Source organism: Emys orbicularis, chromosome 3, assembly GCF_028017835.1.
Source record: "Emys orbicularis isolate rEmyOrb1 chromosome 3, rEmyOrb1.hap1, whole genome shotgun sequence".
NCBI classification, from domain to species: Eukaryota; Metazoa; Chordata; order Testudines; family Emydidae; genus Emys; species Emys orbicularis.
In genome coordinates, this window is record NC_088685.1 from 7,060,389 (window position 1) to 7,081,943 (window position 21,555).

Here is a 21,555-nt window from a genome sequence, read left to right on the forward strand (position 1 = left end):
CCTCCTTTAGCAAATGGCATATGGACATACAACCATGTTAGAGATAAGTTAGACCTTGAAATTCATCCAGACCATATAAAAGCCTATCAAAAGTGTTAAAGAGAAAATCCACATGAGATCTCCAAATTCTTACAACCATTTTCCAGACCATGGCCTGCAAGTTAAATAGTTATATCAAATGACTTTAATGTATATCTCACATGACCACTTTTAAGTTTACAAAGTAAACCAATATGCCACCAAGAATAAATATGCCATGCAATCAATTAGGACATCACACAGAACTCCAAGACATGCCACCTTAGCCAAGGCTCTCTTTTAGCCCCAAGACATTGAACAAACAATAAACTCTTTATTTTATATATTAAACATTTAAACATGGCACAGACCTAGAAAGCTCTGATCACTGAGCCAACAGCCCTTTATCCAAGGTTTATAGCAGCAAACAGATTAAATTACATTTCATACCCCTTCCCTACACCCATTCTGCAGCTCTTGCACATAAGTATTTAAATCCTGTTTGCCTACACAACAAAAGCAACTAGCTTAGTAAGCGTCTTACTGTATTTACAAAAGGCCTCCACATTACTGCTCACATACTATGTAAACTAAGCCTTATAGAGATTCATTTCAGAACAAACATTTCCCTGGGGAATCATCCATTTCAAAACACTAATTTAAGACAACTGCATACTATAAATCCATAATACAAATACAATTAAAAATGGACACTTAGCCTACACCAAATGAGTATTGTCCCTTTAATGTGAAGAAAATTTGAACAAATTGCAAAAAGTAATGTCAACTTTACTACCAGCATGAAAAAGGCTTGGAAAAGAAGAGTGCACAACCTAAAATTCCAGTGTCACTGGAAGCTTTAATTCTACAGAATGGAACAGCAAAATAAGACAGCCAAGTTACAAAACGATCATGCAAAAGCAGAGAAAGTCGATCTAGAAGTGCATGAGCCCAAGCTTGAAAGTTAGGGGATTACCACCATTGCTTGAGGGCCATTACAGAAGCAGCTGCAATATCAGGATTCAAATGTTCCCAATCTTTGGGTGAGTTTGACCCCAAGGTTTTGGTTACTACCCCCCTCTATTTACAATAACACTGCTTCATTATTTGTTTTGAGATGTTTCCTTTGTGAGTATGTTGGTGAGAGGGGGAAACCTCAGTGTTCAGAACAGATTTATCCAGGGCTTTTAAAGTTTGACCAACACCTCCTAATTTAAGCACTAAACCAACCTGCCACACCACCTCTTACATGGTCTTCCACTGGTCAGATACTCCCACTGCTTGGGCCCAAAAACTCCAGTCATCCACTAGTTAAACCCCGATCTCCAATTAATGCAGCATCCCCAATAAATTAATGCCAGACACCCCCGCCTGTCACTCCACTATCCAGAGCCCTTTGCTGGGAAAGCAAGAAGGCTTCACTCAATCCCTCACAGCCCTCTGTTGGGATGACATAGGGCTGAGATTTGGCAGGGGGCAAGCTACGTTGTGCAGACAGGAAAACATGCTCACATTGTTACCTTGCCCTACTTCCCCTGCTTGTTTCATCCACTTGTTGAGTTTTGTTACAATCCTGGAGTGCAAGCTCTCTTGGGCGCAGACTCTCTCTACTATATAGCTGAACAGCACTGATCCCAACTGGGGCCTCTATGCACCATTATAATAAAAAATAATATTGCTCTTTTCCTGGACCAGACCTCCAGCCAATTACAAAAGAGGGAAGAAAAAAAAAATTAATGGAGATATCCCATCTCCTAGAACTGGGAAGGGACCTTGAAAGGTCATTGAGTCCAGCCCCCTGCCTTCACTAGCAGGACCAAGTACTGATTTTGCCCCAGATCCCCAAGTGGCCCCCTCAAGGATTGAACTCACAACCCTTGGTTTAGCAGACCAATGCTCAAACCACTGAGCTATCCCTCCTGACAGTAATAGCAGGAGCAGTGCCTCTCCCCTCTACAGAATCCTCTGTAGAGTTGTCAGGAGCCCCACACAGAGCCTTGTCTGGGCTGGTTTGCCCCGATGGGAACTTTCTCAAGAGACTGGCATTTCCCAAAACTCTACTACACAGCATAGGGTGACAGACACCCCTCAGGGGACCCTACTCCTGCACTGGGATGAAATAAAGGTAGCCATCACAGCATCAGTTACACTTAGTGGTTGGAAGGCTGTTAATCATAAAAGACAACTTTTTTTTTTAAATGAAAGCTGAGATGACCTTTGTCCAGGAAAGATTCCTGTTTACCCCAGGCAAGTAGATTTTTTCAAGACCAGGATCTATTATCCTAATATAACAAACACATCAGCCTGAGATCCAGCTGCTATTTAAGCAGATTCACTCTCCTGGAAGCGGCTGAAAGGATCATTTTCCCACCATTACAACTCATCTAGGGGCCTTGTAAAATGTCCGTCTGCATTCAAGCTCATCCCGTAGGCCACAAGAATGGTTTTGCAGGTTAAGATGTTGAGGAGATCAGAAAGATACAAATGCTCTTGTCCCCACAAGTGCAGACAAGCTCTCACCTTCGAGAGAAGAGGCCTGATTCTACTATGAGATTAGTGAATTCCCAATTCATTTGAAGTCTTACTATAAAGTGTGCTCAGTACAATCCCAGATATTCTAACACAAGAGTGGGATCTGACTTGTGAGCCAAGAAGAATTTCATTACTGCAATGCCCCAATATTTCTATATTGTTTCAGAGAGCAGACAAAAGAAAAGGACTATGATGCTTGACAATTACTCTTCCCAGTCCACCTTTGACGACAGGGATGCTGCTATTCTCCCGCACACAACCAATCCCACATGAGAATCAAAAACAAAGCCTTCAATATGCCCCTAGCCCTTAAGCTGGAACTGTACAACTCCATATCCATGAACTGTGCATGAGTTCACTTCAGCCCTAAGGCTGAACTAGTTCTTGCAAGCTTCACAGCTCCAAGTCAGAGTTTGTGGGAGCTCATTTGCATGGACTCTCCTCTCTCCAGCGACACCAGCTGTGCTGCTCATTTGACCGTACCCCATCTCCCTAATATACAAATCTTTGGCACTTTACACAGAAGATTGACTTTTTCTCTAGATAAGCAGGCATGCCTCTGGAGTCACTTCCCAGAGTCTTTATGAGGAGGATATTTTCTGGTGGGTCATGCCCTTTACAGCTACCTTGGGTAGCCTCTTCTATACACACAGCTTCCACTTTTGCCCTCTTGTTTTAGAGTTAGTTGCCATCTCAGGAAGTTTGTTTTGGCATCCTTCTTCTGGGTACATCTCAACATTTTAAAAGTCTCCAACATGCTTCCTCCATTTCTCCTTTCATAATGACCGTGGGAGCAGCTGCAACTGCTAAAGTAAAGGCTGCGTCACTATTACCATTCGCATCCCTTGCTATCAATCCCTCATATTTTTCCTGAAACTTAACTTTAGGGCTTAAATTTTCCAAACTTGGTCTTTGCCATCCTGCTTGCTCCTTTTTATTTTTCCTGCTCCAATTCTTCAGTATCCTTTCTCTAATATGGGGCCCAAAATTGTCCCCCCAGTCTTTACACATGGACAAAGATTTCTTTCAATTTGGACGCTATTTAGTCATCCCGGTACTCTTTGCTTTCTTACCAGGCTTTAAGAAGGCTATCAAATTTCCTTAAACTATCAACTCCAGATCCTTTTCCTGATCAGCGTTTTGTAATTTGTGACCATTTAAAAGCATGATCTCTATTTGCCAACGTTCAGTCTCTAGCCACATTACTCCACATTATTCTACAGTAAGTTGCAGAAGCCATCCTGTTAATTATGCCTGTTTCCTCTAGATGTCTTTTTGGACACAGTATCACAATTGGATTAATATTTTATTATAATTACATTAGTTTGTCTCACCTGCAGATTTATAAACCTGGCCACATAGCTAATCCTGAAAGTCACTGATACAGTTTGAATGTGATTAGGGTCACGTTAACATAATTTCCTGTGACACTCCTCTTGCCACCTCCCTCCTACAAAATCTGTAACCATTTACTACTAACTTTGACCTTCATCTCTGGGCCTTTTTTTAATGCAACTGTGTGTCTCATATCGATACCACAGCTGCTTACATTACTGCATCAGAAACTAATGTCCAAGAGATCTAAAGCCTTCTAGAAGATTAAGTCAATTATTTCTACTCTTTCACTGTCCTTGTTATTTCCTCAGTCTTTCTAACCAATTTTTATCATTGTGTTAATTTTTGTCCCTGATCAGTGATATGGGTGAAACTTATTTCATTTGATAAAATAATTGTTACTTATTTACTTTTAGTAACCATTCTTTTACACAACTGAATTAACAGTGCTAACCAAATGTTTTTAATTAAAAAAAGGGGGATCAAGAGAAGAACAGGGTGACTTCAAATCTAGGCTTTCCCTCCATAACAGAAATACACCTCTACCCCGATATAATGCGACCCGATATAATGCGACCCGATATAACACAAATTCGGATATAACGTGGTAAAGCAGTGCTCCGGTGGGGGCAGGGCTGCGCACTCCGGTGGATAAAAGCAAGTTCAATATAACGCGGTTTCACCTATAACGCGGTAAGATTTTTTGGCTCCCGAGGACAGCGTTATATCGAGGTAAAGGTGTATTCTACTAGAACTCTATTTACTTCCTTTATTGGGAGCAGGGAGGGTATTCAAACTGCTCTGGCAGCTTTTAGGTTTGGGGTTTGTTTTTTGTTGTTTTCTTTTCTTTTTTAAAGGGAAATTAGTAATGGTGAAGTGTGGCTTTCTGTCTCCTTTAACCACAGAAAAGTTGAGTACAGGCAGAAGCAATTCAAGTTTTCCCACACTGCTCTTAAATTATTTAATCACTGGCATGGTGTCTATCGAGGTAGTTATATGGTCTCACAATCATTAATGCACTACCCCCATTTTACAGATGAGGAATTGAGGCTCAGCATAGAGAGGGTGTCCAAAGTCAGACAGGGTGTGTGTGGCTAAGCTGGGAGACTTGGGTTCTGTTCCTACATCCCAGTAGGCGTGCACTATCCATGAGACCATCCTTCCTAACTCTCAGGACAATAGTGGAGGTCAGGCTCCATGGGCCATTCAGCCTTTGGTCTGTTTGCAGAAACCACCAAGCAAGCTGCCAAATGGAGTGGTGGCCTTTTTACTTTTGAGTATTTAATCATACCCAGATTTTCTGCAATACTCAGCACCATAAGCATACTCCTTTTGGCCTTCAAGAATCTACCTTGATCACTTTTTGTGTAGGAGTGTCAGACTAGGGACTGGAAGGAAAGGATAAGTAAAGTTTCCAGTAAGTTAAAAATGTATATGACATTGGTTTTGCTCCTATTACTGGCCTCCTACGCACTTTCTTTCAGAATTCTGGCAGGCTACTACTATACAGGTCCATCTAATCTCCTCTTTATACAGTGTTCTATAGGCAGGCAGGCTACTGAACATGCTTTTTTCCAATCAATCTAATGTAATACAATTTTTTTTAGTTGTTTTAAATTGGTTACCCATGTAACTACAGAAGTTTATGAGAAATATAACACAGGAGATTGGTTGTACAGAATTAAGTTTGTACTTTTTTCCTCTTTTGGGTATACAGCATGGCTAGAGAAAAGATTTTTTTCCAGAAAGAATGAGTTTCTCAACTCTGAGTTGGAAACAACTGGTGAGCTAAGAAGGGGTTAAAAGTTCTTTTCATCTGAGTGGGACAGCTAAATAGAACCAACTTTTGAGTGTTTTTTTGCTCTGCCGTTTCCCCTTTATTGGTAATTTAATTTTCATTAACGATAGAGCAGGTTATATAACCCATAGAGGTCTGAATTTAGAGAGCGAAAAGCTCTATTAAGTCATTTTGTTCATCCCACAACCAAGCTATGATGGTTCCTCTAGTCTATTCTCCAGTGCTTTGTTAACTCACACAATGGAGCTTGCACCATTCATTGCTGAGTCTATTCCACTGTCCTATAAGCCTACCTATTGGGAAACACTTCCTAGTACTCAGTGCCCAATTTCCTTCAGTCAGTTTCATCCCATTAGGTCTAGTGATACTACTTTGGACCCCAACATCCAAATCCTCTTCCATCACAGGTGTCAACACCCTTCAAATACAGAGGATTACATCTCTCAGTCCTCCCTTTTTCCTTAAGAGAGTTAGTTAAGATATATGTTTACTCTTAATCTTTATCATAGCTTAACACTCCCAAACTTTCAGGCAATTGCTGCTTTTCACTGAATTCCTCCTTGTTGGCAACTCTCTGCTACTGAGATTACTATGTGCAATTATGGTTGTCTAGATCACCATTTGCATTCAGAAAGGGTCTATCACCTTCCTAATTTGTCTAGTCTCTTGAAGCCCACAAACTCACTGACTTTTCACATTGCATAGCAAGTTCATAGCCAGTGAGAGTCCCCTACCTCCTTTTTGTTTTTAATTAAAAAGATAGCTTTTTATTTTCAATATTTGTTTGATTTGTTTTACTTATCAGCCAGTAATTCTGGTCTCTTCATCACAAAGATACTCCATGCTATCACACAGGTGCTCTTAAATGTGCTGTTTGGCCTATGCTGCTGTGTTTCAGAACCACCAATGTACAAAGTGACACCCACTTTTGAGCACCTCTCATCCCCATCCTGAAGTTTCCACTAACTTCTTAATCAATTCAAAGTCCAGAGTACAACTACACTTCTGTACTTGAGATCTACCAGAGAATTTCCCTCAATCACTTCACTATTCTTTGGCTATTTACTTATGCTCCTCAAGTATTTCTGCTTTATTTCCCAGTTCTCCCGAGTGAGCTTCATCTCTCTCCCATGCACCATCTCCACCAGCTAGGATAAGTTCCCTGGGGCAGATCCTCAGCTGGTGTAAACTATCAGAACTCCACTGGATTCAATGGAGCTATAATAGTTTTTCCATGCATCTTAAACCTCATCTCTTCACCTATGATTCAAGCAAATACTGTTGATATTCCCATTTCCTCTAAAGTTTGGCCATTATAGGCCTCTTCACCCTGTCCTATCACAAGAAACTTCTAGTTTACTTGTATTTACTCATACAGACTTACCAGCTTTGAAATACTCCATGATGTTCCTCCTCATATTGACAACAATGAAGGAAGTTCTTACACTGAAAGAATACTCCTACTTGTAATATACAGTTATCTTAATCTCAGAATCTGGCCATCACCTATTTTAAAAGATTGTGCAACGAATAGTGAGCTTATTATGGTTTGTTGAAGCTTTTGGAGTCTAATCTGCTTTCATGGTGAACACAGTTCCTGACAGGTATATTTTATTAAACAAACAAAAGCAGTTCTCCACAGCTGTTGGTATCACATTTGTTTTTCCTTCTTGAAATTTTCCTTTTTGATCCTTTTCCAAATAATTTTCATGGCCCCATTACAGCTACAATAACCCACTTCATATCATCATGCCAACTTGTTGGATGCAATCTGGATAGTGTCACAGCAGGAAGCGGTGCTAATACATTAGAAGACCAACAATTGAGAAAGCACTCTTACTATTATAAAGCTCTACCCTCTGACTTCAAAGGGCTTTCAAAAGAAACAGAAAGGTTTTACCCTTCAATATAGTATTCAACACAGCCTTCTTGGAATTTCCAAACTCTGGCTCTTTTTTGCAGAATTTCATCAGCAATGTACTACAATCACCAATGACATTTAGGATTCTGGCAAACGCTCACTATAATCTGTAATTTTGATGACAGACAGAACATGTAGAATCCTGGCTGACATCACTGCTGTAGTCTCTAGTGAAGTCAGAATTATTATGGAATACAATTCGAAATACAAAATAATGCTACAAGAGTTGCATGCTTTTCAGCATAATTCCTTATTCCAACAGATGTTCTTTAGTTTAAATACAGATTTGTTTTAAACAGGATGATTTTTTTTTTGCATCAACTTTACTTGAAAGTCTGAAATACTAGACTTAAATAAGAGCCTATAAAAAAAAAAAAAAAACCAAAGGTTACATTAAAACAAGACCCAGATGGAAAAGTTAAGGTTCTCTTAGGGCTGGTCTACACTACACAGTTAGGTCGACGTACGGCATCTTACATCAACCTAATTATGTCAGTGTCTACACTACAGCCTTCCTCCGCCAATGTAAGTGCCCTACTACACTGCCATAACTCCACCTCCACGAGAGGTGTAAGGCTTATGTCGGTGTAGTTCGTCTGTGTAGACACTGCATTCCTTACATCAGCTGTTGGCTGTCTTGTCGCAGCTATAGCCCAGCCCTCACCCCCCTCCCTCAGAGAGCTGCGTGGCTGGAGCCAGGATGAGAAGCTCGGGTGGCTGGATCCTGCTCCCAGCTGCAAGCGGGGGCGAGCCGGAGGTGGGCAGCCATGTCAATTTCCTGAGCCGTGAAACTGACAAGGACGCCCAGCTCCCAGCGGGGCCTGGGAGGCGCCAAGAAGCCCCAGGCAGCTTTCCCACTGCTCCGAGTGGGGAACGGGGAGGTGCCGAGAAGCCCTGGGAGGCTTTTCTCCCAGCAGGGAATGGGGAGCAGGGGGAGAGCCGCCCACTGGGAGTCTGGGCTCTCAGCTCTCCACATTGCCCCTCTTAGGTCGGAGGAAGCACTTCAGGTGAGGACAAGCAACACCAACTAAGGAGAGTAGTGTAGACATGCACCACCGCAGTAATTACTGCGGTAAATGTAAGTCGACCGAATATAGATTGACTTGCATTTCTAGTGTAGACATACCCCAAGAATTATCAAAGCAAACTGTGTAGGCTATATCATTTAACAGCCATACCATTAATCAAAAACCATGTGAATGGGGGTTAGTATTACTAGAACACTAACTTTTGAATTTGCTGCCTTTTTTACTTTAAGCATGTATCCCTATCACCAAATTAATGTAGTTCTATGCATGTAATGCCCAAGTTCTGTAAATGGACAAGACTGCCTAAGCTCAGAATCCTGGAAACCATCCTGGAAGGGACCTCAAGAAGTCATCTAGTCCAGCCCCCTGTAATGAGGCAGGACCAAGTAAATCTAGACCATCCCTGACGAGTGTTTGTCTGCTCTAACCTGTACTTAAAAACCTCCAAAGACGGAGATTCCACAACCTCCCTCGGAAGCCTATTCAAGCGTTTAACTACCCTTATAGTTAAAAAGTGTTTCCTAATAAATAGCCTAAACCTTCCTTGCTGTGGATTACATCCATTACTTGTCCTAATTTCAGTGGACATGGAGAACAATTGATCACCATCATCTTTATAATAGCCATTAACAGATTTGAAGATTATTAGCAGTCCTGAGTCTTCTAGTCTCAGGACTAAACATGCACAATTTTTTTAACCTTTCCTCACAGGTCAGGTTTTCTAAACCTCGGATCATTTTTGTTACTCTCCTCTGGACTCACCAATTTGTCCACATCTTTTTTAAAGTCTGGCACCTAGAACTGGACAAAGTATTCCCGCTGAGGCCTCATTAGTGCCAAGTAAAGTGGGATAAATAACTTCCATGTCTTACATACACCTCTACCCTGATATAACGCAACCTGATATAACACAAATTCGGATATAACGCGGTAAAGCAGTGCTGGGGGGGGGGGGGGGTGCTGCACACGCCGGCGGATCAAAGCAAGTTCGATATAACGCGGTAAGATTTTTTGGCTCCCGAGGACAGCGTTATATTGGGGTAGAGGTGTACAAGACTCCTGTTATTACACTCCAGAATATTAGCCTTCTTTATAACTGTATTACATTGTTGACTCGTTCAATTTGTGATCCCCCAGATCCTTTTCAGCAGTACTACAACCTAACCAGTTATTCTCCATTTTGTAGTTGTGCATTTGATTTTTCCTTCCTAAATGTAGCACTTTGCACTTGTCCTGATTGACTTTATTTTGTTGATTTCAGACCAATTCTCTAATTTCTCACGGTTGTTTTGAATTCTAATCCTGTCTTCCAAAATGCTTGCAACTCCTCCCCGCTTGGTGTCATCTACAGACATTAAAAGAACACTTTCCACTCCATTATCCAAGTCATTCATGACAATATTGACTAGTTGCAGACCCAGTACTGACCCCTGCAGAACCCCACTAGATACACCCTCCCAGTCTGACAGCAGACCATTGATACCTACTCTTTGAGGACAATCTCTCAACCAGTTGTGCAACCCACCTTATAGTAAATTTCACCTAGATCACATTTTCCTAGTTTGCTTATGAGAATGTTGTGTGGGACTGTATCAAAAGCCTTACCAAAAAAAAAAAAAAAAAAAAATCAAGATATATCACACCTACAGCTTCCCCGCTAGGCCAATAACCCTGTCAAAGGAGGAATTTAGGTTGGTTTGACAAGATTTGCTCTTGACAAATCCATGTTGGCTATTCCTTGTAACCCCACTATGCTCTAGCTGTTTACAAAATGATGATTTAATAATTTGTTCCAGACCCTTTCCAGGTACTGAAGTGAGGCTGACTACAGAAATTCTAACTACTGCTTCACTTTTGGCAGTGAAGACAAAGCCTCTGGGGATATACTATTCCTCTCCCCCTTTCCTCCCCACTCCATTAGGCTTTCACTCTGTCCACCACCCCCAGCCCCCAATTTCTTTTTCATTTTACCTGCTCCCCTCTTATTCCAGCAACCCTTTCTGACCATTCACACAATTCCCAACTCCAAATTTCAAGTGACAGACAGAAAGTGTCTGCCCTTCAACAGGAGAACTGATGTATGCTGTCCTTTTTCCAGGTGTTTCTCTGAATCTACTAACACTACTTCAGTCCTGACTGGGCTGAGCATCAGACAGCTCTTAAAGCCCCACTCTCAGACACCAGGGAAGCCACTCAGCTAGACCTGATAGATCAGACAAGATGAAGAGAGCTGAAGAAACATGCACGTTGATAAATGTACTGTAACTTATACCCTCTAATCCCTCCTAAAGGCTCTAATCATCTAAAGAATTCTATTCATGGAAGTATTATCCACCAGTGTGCTCTTATTACTCAGCCTGTCTGGCCAGGTAGTCAACTGCCAGCACCATACACACAGGTGATCATATCTGCTAAGGCCAGCAGGGCCTGAGTAGGCTGCAGAGGCAGTATGTCTAGCCTCAAGGGAGGCATCATGCTTCTCTCTCCAGCAAAAACATCTGGCACAACCCAAGAGTGGTGCGAGTGGCCTGCAAAAATAGCCAGAGGGAGGGTCAGCAGGACTCAGAGCCTTTGCTGGGGGACAGGAGAATTGTACACCCGAGTAGAAGTCACAGTCAAGTATGCTACCATCCACAGAGACACCCCTTCATTGTAACTCTCATAAAGCCCAAGTATCTCACATCAAGGCATTGGCAACAAGGACAACTGATTTGTCATCTAAACAAACAAGGTCACAAATGCCTTTTATGCTCCCCCACCAAGTAAACAGAAAAGAGGAATAAACCCTTATGTATCACTGTGGAATACGGAGACTCAATGCCAATTACTATAAACTTTATCTACGCAGATCAATACTGCTGGTTAGGTTACCGACTTTTCATAATTCAGGACCTTGTTGCAGTAACAGGGCTTCAAATTCGCGGGAGGTGGGATGGAGGGAAGAATGTTACATACCTTTGTAGTATTCAATTTAAGTACATCTTCCTGTCTTGGACCACCACATAAGTCACATCAGACAGTACAAGGATAGACAGTTTCCACCCACCTGGTTACTATTGTGCCCAGCAACATTTTTCTTGTTTACCTAGCTATATTGATGGCAGATCTGCATTATTATTGTATTCTCTGTCAATCACACACTTACGTAGTGGTTACAGTGCTGATTTGGTCATTCAACGAGACCTGTCCCATTAATCTAGTTACATGCCTGACTAGAGGGAGTGATTGTGATACAACAGCATCATGCTAGACCCTTCCCTTCCAACACAAGGTAACAGTTGCGAGAGGTTTTCTAGGGAAAAGCAATATACAATGTAAGATGTTTAAATAAAATCCATTTCATTAGCTTCAATACTGAGTAGCTCATTGCCTTCTCTTTACCAGTCATAGCATATTCTTACTCTCTCTGTTGCCCTTTCTCCATTTTCTCTCTGTTTTCTTCCTCTCCTTTTTCCCTGCCTCTCCTTGCCTTTCAGTGAAAAAAAGAAAAACAAAATGTATGGAATCAAAGTAGAGTCCATTTTCTGCCTGGAAATGGCCCCACCTTGCCCTGCAGCTGGCTTTTTACAGCTTCTCTTCTTACCCCACTCGCTGCCCCTGCCACAATGACTGCTAAGTGCCCCCTAAATAAGGGCTTTTCAAAAGCTAGGTGCTTTGCTCACACAGTGCCTGCCTTGAGGAACCCAACAAACTCTGAATGCTGAATACCAATGATAAACAGCAGGCTTTTACAAACATTTTGAACCTGAATATGAAAGTGACAAGAGTCACAGAATAAATTAGAACTGACATTAAAATGCTTGCGTAGTTACTGACTTGATGTGGTAATGATCCTAATTTAACAAGGCAAATTGTGGTTCAGCAATTCACATTGTTTTCTTAACATCTTGCACAATCTATTTCTTTAGCACCTATAAATTTCAAGTTATTTTCTTTAAAAAAGTGGAAGGCACAGAACAAAGAAAAGGAGACTTCCACAGAATCTGCATGTTTCCAAGTAATCATATTTTAAAATTGGCCAGGGTCTTGTGTGGGGACATACTGAATCTCTTGAAATTATGCTTTATTTAGAGCACAGATCACCAAATACCTTTTCAAACCAAAGAGAATAAACTGCAAAAATATTATCTATGCACCAAGGCTATTGATTTAACAGATTTTTGCTGAAATAGAGGTGCCCCAACTGGTTTAGCAAAGCATTCAAGGAACTGCTGGGTCATATTACTGAGGGCATTTTTATACTGACATGTAATAAAGATTAGAGGAGTTTAACCATAACACATATCTGCTTAAAGTGACAGCTATTCTTTTAAAGGGAAAATGCTTTGGCTTTTGAAAAAATTCCCTGAACAGTTTCCCTTGTTTGCAAAAGTTTCCAAGCAGTCTAGTTGCAAGCACACAGTGCTCCTGAGCCAAGGATCTCTGTTCAAGACCAGAACTCCAGCTCTGTGCCTAGTAAAAGAGGGATGAGCGTCGTGCCCTATCTATAATAAAAATCAATCGTGATATTTTTCACCAGTTAGTGATGCTCATCTAATGTGGGAACAGCACACTCATTTGAATTGTGCCCACACCGCAGCATTTTGCCTCCTCCCAAAACAGTCATGTGTCAAGTGTTCCTGAATTTGTACCAACCACAATTCTTAATCATGTTTGTAGCTAGCTATGTGTGCTGGGAAAATCTGAGCATGTAACACACAGGCCCATCTACGCGGGGAAATCTTCCCCAAAAAATTCCAACTGGTTTTAAAACCAGCTCAGCTAAACAGATTTTGCTGGAGCCATAGTGTAGTCCACAACCATTTTTTACCACACCAGTTGCCAGCTTGAGATGGTTTTGAGACACATTCATTTGAAATTGTTCAAGCTGCCTGAACTCTCATCTACACTACAGCGCCAGCCAATTACATCTGTTTAGCTGAACCGATTTTAAAATCTGGGGGAAGTTCTCCCAGTGTACACCAGGCCTGTCATGCCTCTGCAGTAGATCATATGCCCACAGACTATCCACTCAGCAGTATATGTAACAATGCACGCTGAAATGTCTTCAGCATAGAATGCTGGGGTGGAAGGAGGGCCACCCACGCCATTTACACAGATGCTATTTCGGGAAGGGGTTTAGGCTCCAATAAAAACAGTGCTGAACTGGTTACAGGAAGGCACCCAATAGCAAGGGCAAAACACTTAGCTGCTATGGTTACTAAGAGTATTAGCCACATTGGACACAAACCACATTTAGAGCCAACCATTGTCACTAACTCAATGCTTTCAACCTGGGCATGGGGTGAGGAGGTAGGCTACGCTGGGGGTGGGGAGACAAGTGGAGAAGAAGAGCAGTGGTGGTGGGAAGAACCTACATCCGCTCTGACTCAACTGCAACGGCTCCCAAAAACTGTGGTCTATGATGCACTCAAGTGATCCTCTTTGGCCAACACATGAAACAGCATCTTATCCAGACCTCCTTCTCCAAAGGTAGAGTGGCTACGGGGGAAGAAGTGAGAGACCCTAGGAGAAGCCACCCTAATTAAAAAATAAAGCACCAGAGGTTTACCAGTTGATATTCTGCATGAAAGAGAGTTCTATTTAATATTTCACCATTAGAATAGGCTGGTATTTTCCTGACAAGAACTTCTCCAATCAATAATGCATAACACTTGTTTGTAAGAGAACTACACAAGTTAAGTACTTGATGTTTTGACAACTCTTTCCCTCAAACTGTCCAAAATAACCCCTGAGAAGCTTGCAGCTGAAGTCCGTTTTGTTACGGAAGTGAGCCGCATACATTATATTGTTTCTTGTGAGGCGGAGCCAATAGATTTGAAGTGTTTTTTCCTTTAAGAAAAATATACTACATGGATTAGTTTGACCTTGGATAGTAAATATTAAATTTTTAAAACAGGTTTGAAAAATATCTATTTCAATTTCTCCGTGTGGATGCTCTGCTTCTGGCTGCATGTCCCCTAGCACTCGGGACTGGTGCCACAGGCAAGCCTTGCCTTAGTTTACCCAAGCCAGGTATAGGCCAGTCCAAACAAATCTTTGTATCAAAGAGTGCTCCCCCTTCGGAGGGCCTCATTCACTGACATCATAAATTAACACAAACATAAGCAAGATCTTACTCAGGAACCCCCAGGGCATCCACCATCCTGCAGTCAGTACAGCTAGCTTTGGACAATGACCTCTGGCTCCTCCCTTCAAGAGTCCTCTTCCCGTCTCCTGGAAACAATCGCTGGTTCCTTTTCTTCCAGATAACCCCACTTCCTTTACCGGGGGGACAGTCTCTGATTCCTTCTCCCAGAATACTCTTCTTCTCTCTTCATGGAAACAGTCTCAGGATATGTCTATACTACAGCTGGAAGCAACCCTCCCACCCCAAGTAGACAGATTCACACCCAGTAAGTCCACTTGACCCGCGTACGCTTGAGAGACCCGAGTGCCAACATCCACACTGTTATTGCTAGCGCGCTAGCTTGAGCCCAAGTAGCACGAATCTGCCTACCCGCACTGGGAGGTTCGCTCCCAGCTGCAGTGTAGACATTCCCTCAGATTCCTTCCCTTCAAGATACTCCTGCTCCTGGCAACTGAGAAACAGACTCTCTCAGTTCCCTTCCTCCTGGCTACTCCTGTTCCCTCCCCAAGGACATACTCCCTCTGGGGTTGCCCCCTTACAAACCTCTTCTGAGAAGAATCCTGTGCAAGCTGAAAAGCTTGTTCTTCTGACCAACAGCAGCTGGTCCAATAAAAGATATTACCTCATCCACCTTGTCTCTCTTCTCATCAGAGGTACTTTCCTCCTGAGAGCTTTTCCCCAACTGAGCTCAGGCAGCCTTTTTATAGGGTGCAGGTGCACCATTATCAGCCACCTGGGACAACCACCTAGGCTAGGTCTACACTACCCGCCTGAATCGGCGGGTAGAAATCGACCTCTCGGGGATCGATTTATCGCGTCCCGTCAGGACGCGACAATCGATCCCCGAATCGACGCTCTTACTCCACCAGCGAAGGTGGGAGTAAGAGCCGTCGACGGGAAGCCGCGGAGGTCGATTTTGCCGCCGTCCTCACAGCGGGGTAAGTCGGCTGCGATACGTCGAATTCAGCTACGCTATTTGCGTAGCTGAATTTGCGCATCTTAAATCGACCCCCCCCCTGTAGTGAAGACGTACCCCTAGACTCCGGGGAGTCTTCAGAGGGCCATCCTGGGCAAGCTAGGCCTTGATTCTCCTTAAAGGGCCAATTGGTCCTTGACACTATTGCTGGAACTAGTGATTCAATACTAGTTACAGTGAGAGGAGATTTTCAGAACTGTTTTAAGTTATACTGTTTTCTAGAAAAAAAAACTGGTTAAACCAGTGAAGCTCTGAAAGTTTCCAGCCTCTCTCAAATTCATGTCATGGGCTGCATTTCTTTGTGGTTTCCTGTTTGTAATTTCTCCAATATACTTAAGACATTTGTTTTAAAACATAATTTACTCTTTTTGTTCACAAATTAAGATTAAACTATGTAAACACTTGTCTGAAGGAAAAACAAAATTTTTCATGGGCTTTATCAGTGGATAAGAGGAAAGAGTTGCTTAAATTTGGTGTCTTCACAACATCCCTTGAGATGTACACAGAGTCACTATTTTTAAAACAAGCAATTCTTTAGCTCCTTTCTTAATTGTTCAACGAGATTTCAGCTGAAGAAAAACTCAGTGGATGTCACACATACGCCAATGTTACAATGGACCCATTTCTTAATTTGCATAAGAAAGAAATTATCTAACTGTTGAAAGCTTATGCACATGTCATTTTAGCAAGTGAACCAAAATTCTTAAATTATTCTAATTTTCTTACTTGCTCCTAAGTCAAAACTGAACACATATTAAATGCTTCCAGCACTTACCACAAACCTGGATAATAAGAACAAGTTTCCCTTGGGGAGGAAGGTCAGCCACATGGTTAAGGCACAAAATTATTGAGTTCTGACAGATGGGTTCCACCCAAGGTCTGCTACTGACTCACTGCAAGACCTTGGGTGTGTCACTTAAGGCTTGTGACTCAGTTTAGTCATCTCTAAAATGGAAATACTGCTTGCCTACCCCTCAGTGACATTGCAAGGGCAAGTTCATGCATGTTTGTAAAGTTCTTTGGAATCTTTGGACTGAAGGCACCGTATAGACACCAATGATCATGAGGTACAGTTGACACATCTGAAATCCCTAACAGGGTTAGCCCAGGTGTAGACTATAAACTTTTGCTGGCACAGCTATGCTGGTCATGGGTGTGATAAGGTGTGATTTCTGGCTGACAAAAGCCCTTAATGTAGATGCAGTTTGTTTATAAATTATACACACAATTAAATGTTTGCTGCTATAGCTTATTTCTGGCAAAAGCAGATTTGTTGGTATATGCTGCATCCACATTAGGAGCACTTTCCTGTTATAGTATACTGATACAGTTAGACTGAAAAGCACTCCTAATGTAGACCTGGCCTTTGATTGATTGAGCTACTCCATTCCTCTTTTAGAGAGGTCAAACAGGTGCTTCGCAATTGCTCTTCTGCCCCATTGGCTGCCTTGCGGAATACCACAGGGGTTCTATGGCATCACCTCTCTCTCTCTCAAACATCCTAATGGCCTCATAATGAGGGTGATTAGGCTACAGTGTCTCTAATATACTGATAAAATGGCAACAGAGCTCCAGTTATCTGTCCTGGCTGATACAGCTGAACAATTCACTCACTCAGTGTATCATCTGAGGCTAGGGCTAGCTGGCTGAGGAACAACCCAAACAAGACAGAGGAAGACTCTGGTATTCATGGGTTGGGGGAAGACAACCAGGGGAAATAGAATCATAGAAGATTAGGGTTGGAAGAGACTTCAGGTGGTCATCTAGTCCAACCCCCTGCTCAAAGCAGGACCAACACCAACGAAATCATCCCAGCCAGGGCTTTGTCAAGCCTGACCTTAAAACCTCTAAGGAAGGAGATTCCACCACCTCCCTACGTAACCCATTCCAGTGCTTCACCACCCTCCCAGTGAAATAGTTTTTCCTAATATCCAACCTAGACCTCCCCCACTGCAACTTGAGACCATTGCTCCTTGTTGTCATTTGCCACCACTGAGAACAGCCGAGCTCCATCCTCTTTGGAACCCCCCTTCAGGTAGCTGAAGGCTGCTATCAAACCCCCCCTCACTCTTCTCTTCTGCAAACTAAATAAGCCCAGTTCTCGCAGCCTCTCCTCATAAGTCATGTGCTCTTGCCCCCTAATCATTTTCGTTGCCCTCTGCTGGACTCTCTCCAATTTGTCCACACCCTTTCTGTGGGGGGGGGGGGGGGGGGGGAGAAGAGAGCCAAAACTGGACACAATACTCCAGATGTGGCCTCACCAGTGCCGAATAGAGGGAAATAATCACTTCCCTCAATCTGCTGGCAATGCTCCTACTAATGCAGCCCAATATGCCATTAGCCTTCTTGGCAACAAGGGCACACTGTTGACTCATATGCAGCTTCTCATCCACTGTAATCCCCAGGTCCTTTTCTGCAGAACTGCCGCTTGCCCATTCGGTCCCTAGTCTGTCACAGTGCATGGGATTCTTCTGTCCTAAGTGCAGGACTCTGCACTTGTCCTTGTTGAACCTCATCAGATTTCTTTTGGCCCAATACTCCAATTTGTCTAGGTCACTCTGGATCCTATCCCTACCCTCCAGCGTATCTACCTCTCCCCACAGCTTAGTGTCATCCGTGAACTTGCTGAGGGGGTGCAATCCATCCCATCATCCAGATCATTAATGAACATGTTGAACAAAACTGGCTCCATAACCGACCCCTGGGGCACTCCGCTTCATACCGGCTGCCAACTAGACATCGAGCCATTGACCACTACCCGTTGAGCCTCATGATCTAGCCATCTTTTTATCCACCTTATAGTCCATTTATCCAATTCATATTTTTTTAACTTGCTGGCAAGAATACTGTGGGATCACAGAAAGCATATCGGCCCTCCAGATTGCAAGAATGCACTTGCTGCTTGTTACTGGCTTCAGTTTGGGGTTCATGTTAGATCCTGGATGGTGAAACAACTGTAGCCAAGAGAGTCCGCTTCTCCAGCTGCATTTGGCAAGAAGAGCTGACAATTTCTTTTGGATGCAGAGCACGTTATGAGTTAGCCATGCATTCATCATCTCAAGATTAGTGGTGCACCTGTCATACGCTCAACATGAAGCTAGGACTTAAGGTCACTTAGGACAGGTCTACACTAGAAGTGCTACATCGGCGCAGCTCCATGGATGCAGCTACGCCACTGTAGCGCGTCTGGTGAAGATGCTCTATGCCGACGGAAGAGTGTCTCTCGCCAACATCGCGCCGCATGGACAGCAGCGCTTAGGTCACTGTAACTTGTGTCGCTCGGGGGGGGGGTGTCTTTTTTTTTTCCACACCCCTAAGCAACGTAAGTTAGATAGATTTAAGCAGTAGTGTAGATCTGCCCTTACAATCTTATATTGACGCAGAATGTAGCTGCCCACTTGAGTGGTACTTCTTGAAGGCATAGAATCATAGAATTGTAGGATTGGAAGGAACCTCGAGAGGTCATTTAGTCCAGCCCCCTGCACTCCTGGCAGGACTATGTATTATCAGAACATCCCTGACAGGTGTTTGTCTAACCTGCTCTTAAAAATCTCCAATGATGGAGATTCCACAACCTCTCTGGCAATTTAACTAGTGCTTAACTACACTGACAGTTAGGAAGTTTTTCCTATTGTTCAACCTAAACCACTCTTGCTGCAATTAAAGCCCACTGCTTCTTGGCCTATGCTCAGAGGTTAATGAGAACAATTTTTCTCTCTTCCTTGTAACAACCTTTGATGTACTTGAAAACTGTTATATCCCCCTTCAGTCTTCGCTTCTCCAGACTACACAAACCCAATGTTTTAAATCTTCCCGCATAGGTCATGTTTTCTAGATGTTTTATCGTATTTGTTGCTCTTCTCTGGACTTCCTCCAATTTGTCCACATCTTTCCTAAAATGTGGTGCCCAGAACTGGACACAATACTCCGGTTGAGGCCTAATCAGCATGGAGTAGAGCAGAAGAATTACTTCTCATGTTTTGCTTACAACACTCCTGCTAATACATCCCAGAATGAGGTTTGCTTTTTTTGCCACAGCGTTACACTGTTGACTCATATTTAGCTTGTGATCCTCTATGACCCCCAGATCCCTTTCCACAGTACTCCTTCCTAGGCAGTCATTTCCCATTTTATGTGTGTGCAACTGATTATTCCTTCCTGAGTGGAGTACTTTGCATTTGTCCTTATTGAATTTCATCCTACTGACTTCAGACCATTTCTCCAGATCATTCTGAATTTTAATCCTATCCTCCAAAGCACTGGCAACCCCTCCCAGCTTGGTACGGTCCACAAACTTTATAAGTGTACTCTCTATGCCATTATCTAAATCATTGATGAAGATATTGAATGGACACATCAACACACTATAGTCAGCACTATCTTCCAGTTATAGTTTATGTAACATCAGCATTCTGCTAGGCCCTTTACATGGACAAGTATTTACTTATTTGTTTTCAGACAGAATTTAAAAGATATTGTTTTGAATGTGTGCTACCTTGATACCTGAGGGTCCACTTTTCTCACAGGATGCAATATCACCATAATTTCAATCAGCCAATGTCTGCCTATATAAAAAGAGGAAACTACTGACAATATTTTTTGCAAGGTGTCCTCAATCTCAGTCGCTCCCCCTTTTCCTAGCAAAGCCTAAATTTGTTGACTATCAGAATATGCTGTAAAGCTAATGAATTTCTTCAGGATTTCGTTCAAGGGGTATTTGAGGACTATGGGCTGATCAGATATCAGAGGCTATTTTGTTAGTGGTCTGTTATTTTCTTACTTAGGGTTGTCTTGGATGAGAAGAACAAGTTGTTGTATTTGGGGATTTTAATCTTTAGTTTTGTATATTAAATATCAGTATACGCTTCCGGAGCTCCAGAGTAGGTGGCTTTACATACAACTGGAAGAAAAATAAAGGTGCAAAGCATTATTTCAGAGCATTTTAGGTGATTTGTACTATTTCTGCTCATCTCTCAATCAAGATAGTATAACTGAGCATTTGTATTACTTACAAAACAACCAATCCGCTATAAAAATACTGTATGTAACTACAGCAACAACATCCTCCACTTTACAACAACATGGGTAATTAATTTTCTTTTGAAAAATGCACAACTCGCTCCAACACCCTGGCTTTTGTCAAGGTACAATAAGCAAATTAAAAGCTGATCTTTTAACACTCTATTGCAGAACCAGCCTTCTGACAACCTGATAAAACTCCCTTACCTTGGCAACGCAAGGTGTAAAATTCTCATGTTGATTATACAGAGCATGCCACATGTTTCCATGACTCAGCAGCTACAGAAACGGAGACTCTAGTTCAAGGCTCCTCACACCCATGGCCATATCCAATACGGACTTTGGCTTCAAAGTCTATGCAGTTTTTCATCTGACATTTTTCCGTGGAAAGCTCAATCACAGCAATAAATTAAGACATCTTTGAAATACTAGTTACACCCTAATGATTTTTGTCCAACCAATTTTAAAAGTTCACAAAGATTCTGCTGGAATATATACAAATTCGGTAATTATGAAACCGACAGAAGTCCAGTGCATTCCATGCAGTCTGAGAAAGTGACCAGCCATACCAGGTTATAAAGTGGGCATTCCAGCCTGAACAAAAAAATATAGTTTCGTTAGTTTCTTCTTGTTTTAATCTACAAAACAATCTGCTACTTCCCTCTTTAATCAACACCCAGATACGCTGCGAGTGACAGTGCGGACAGTTTGTCCTGAACAAAAGACTGCACAAGAGGATCTCTCCCAAACAAAGATCAGGTTAAAGGCAACATATATATTTTCTATCCACGTGTGAAA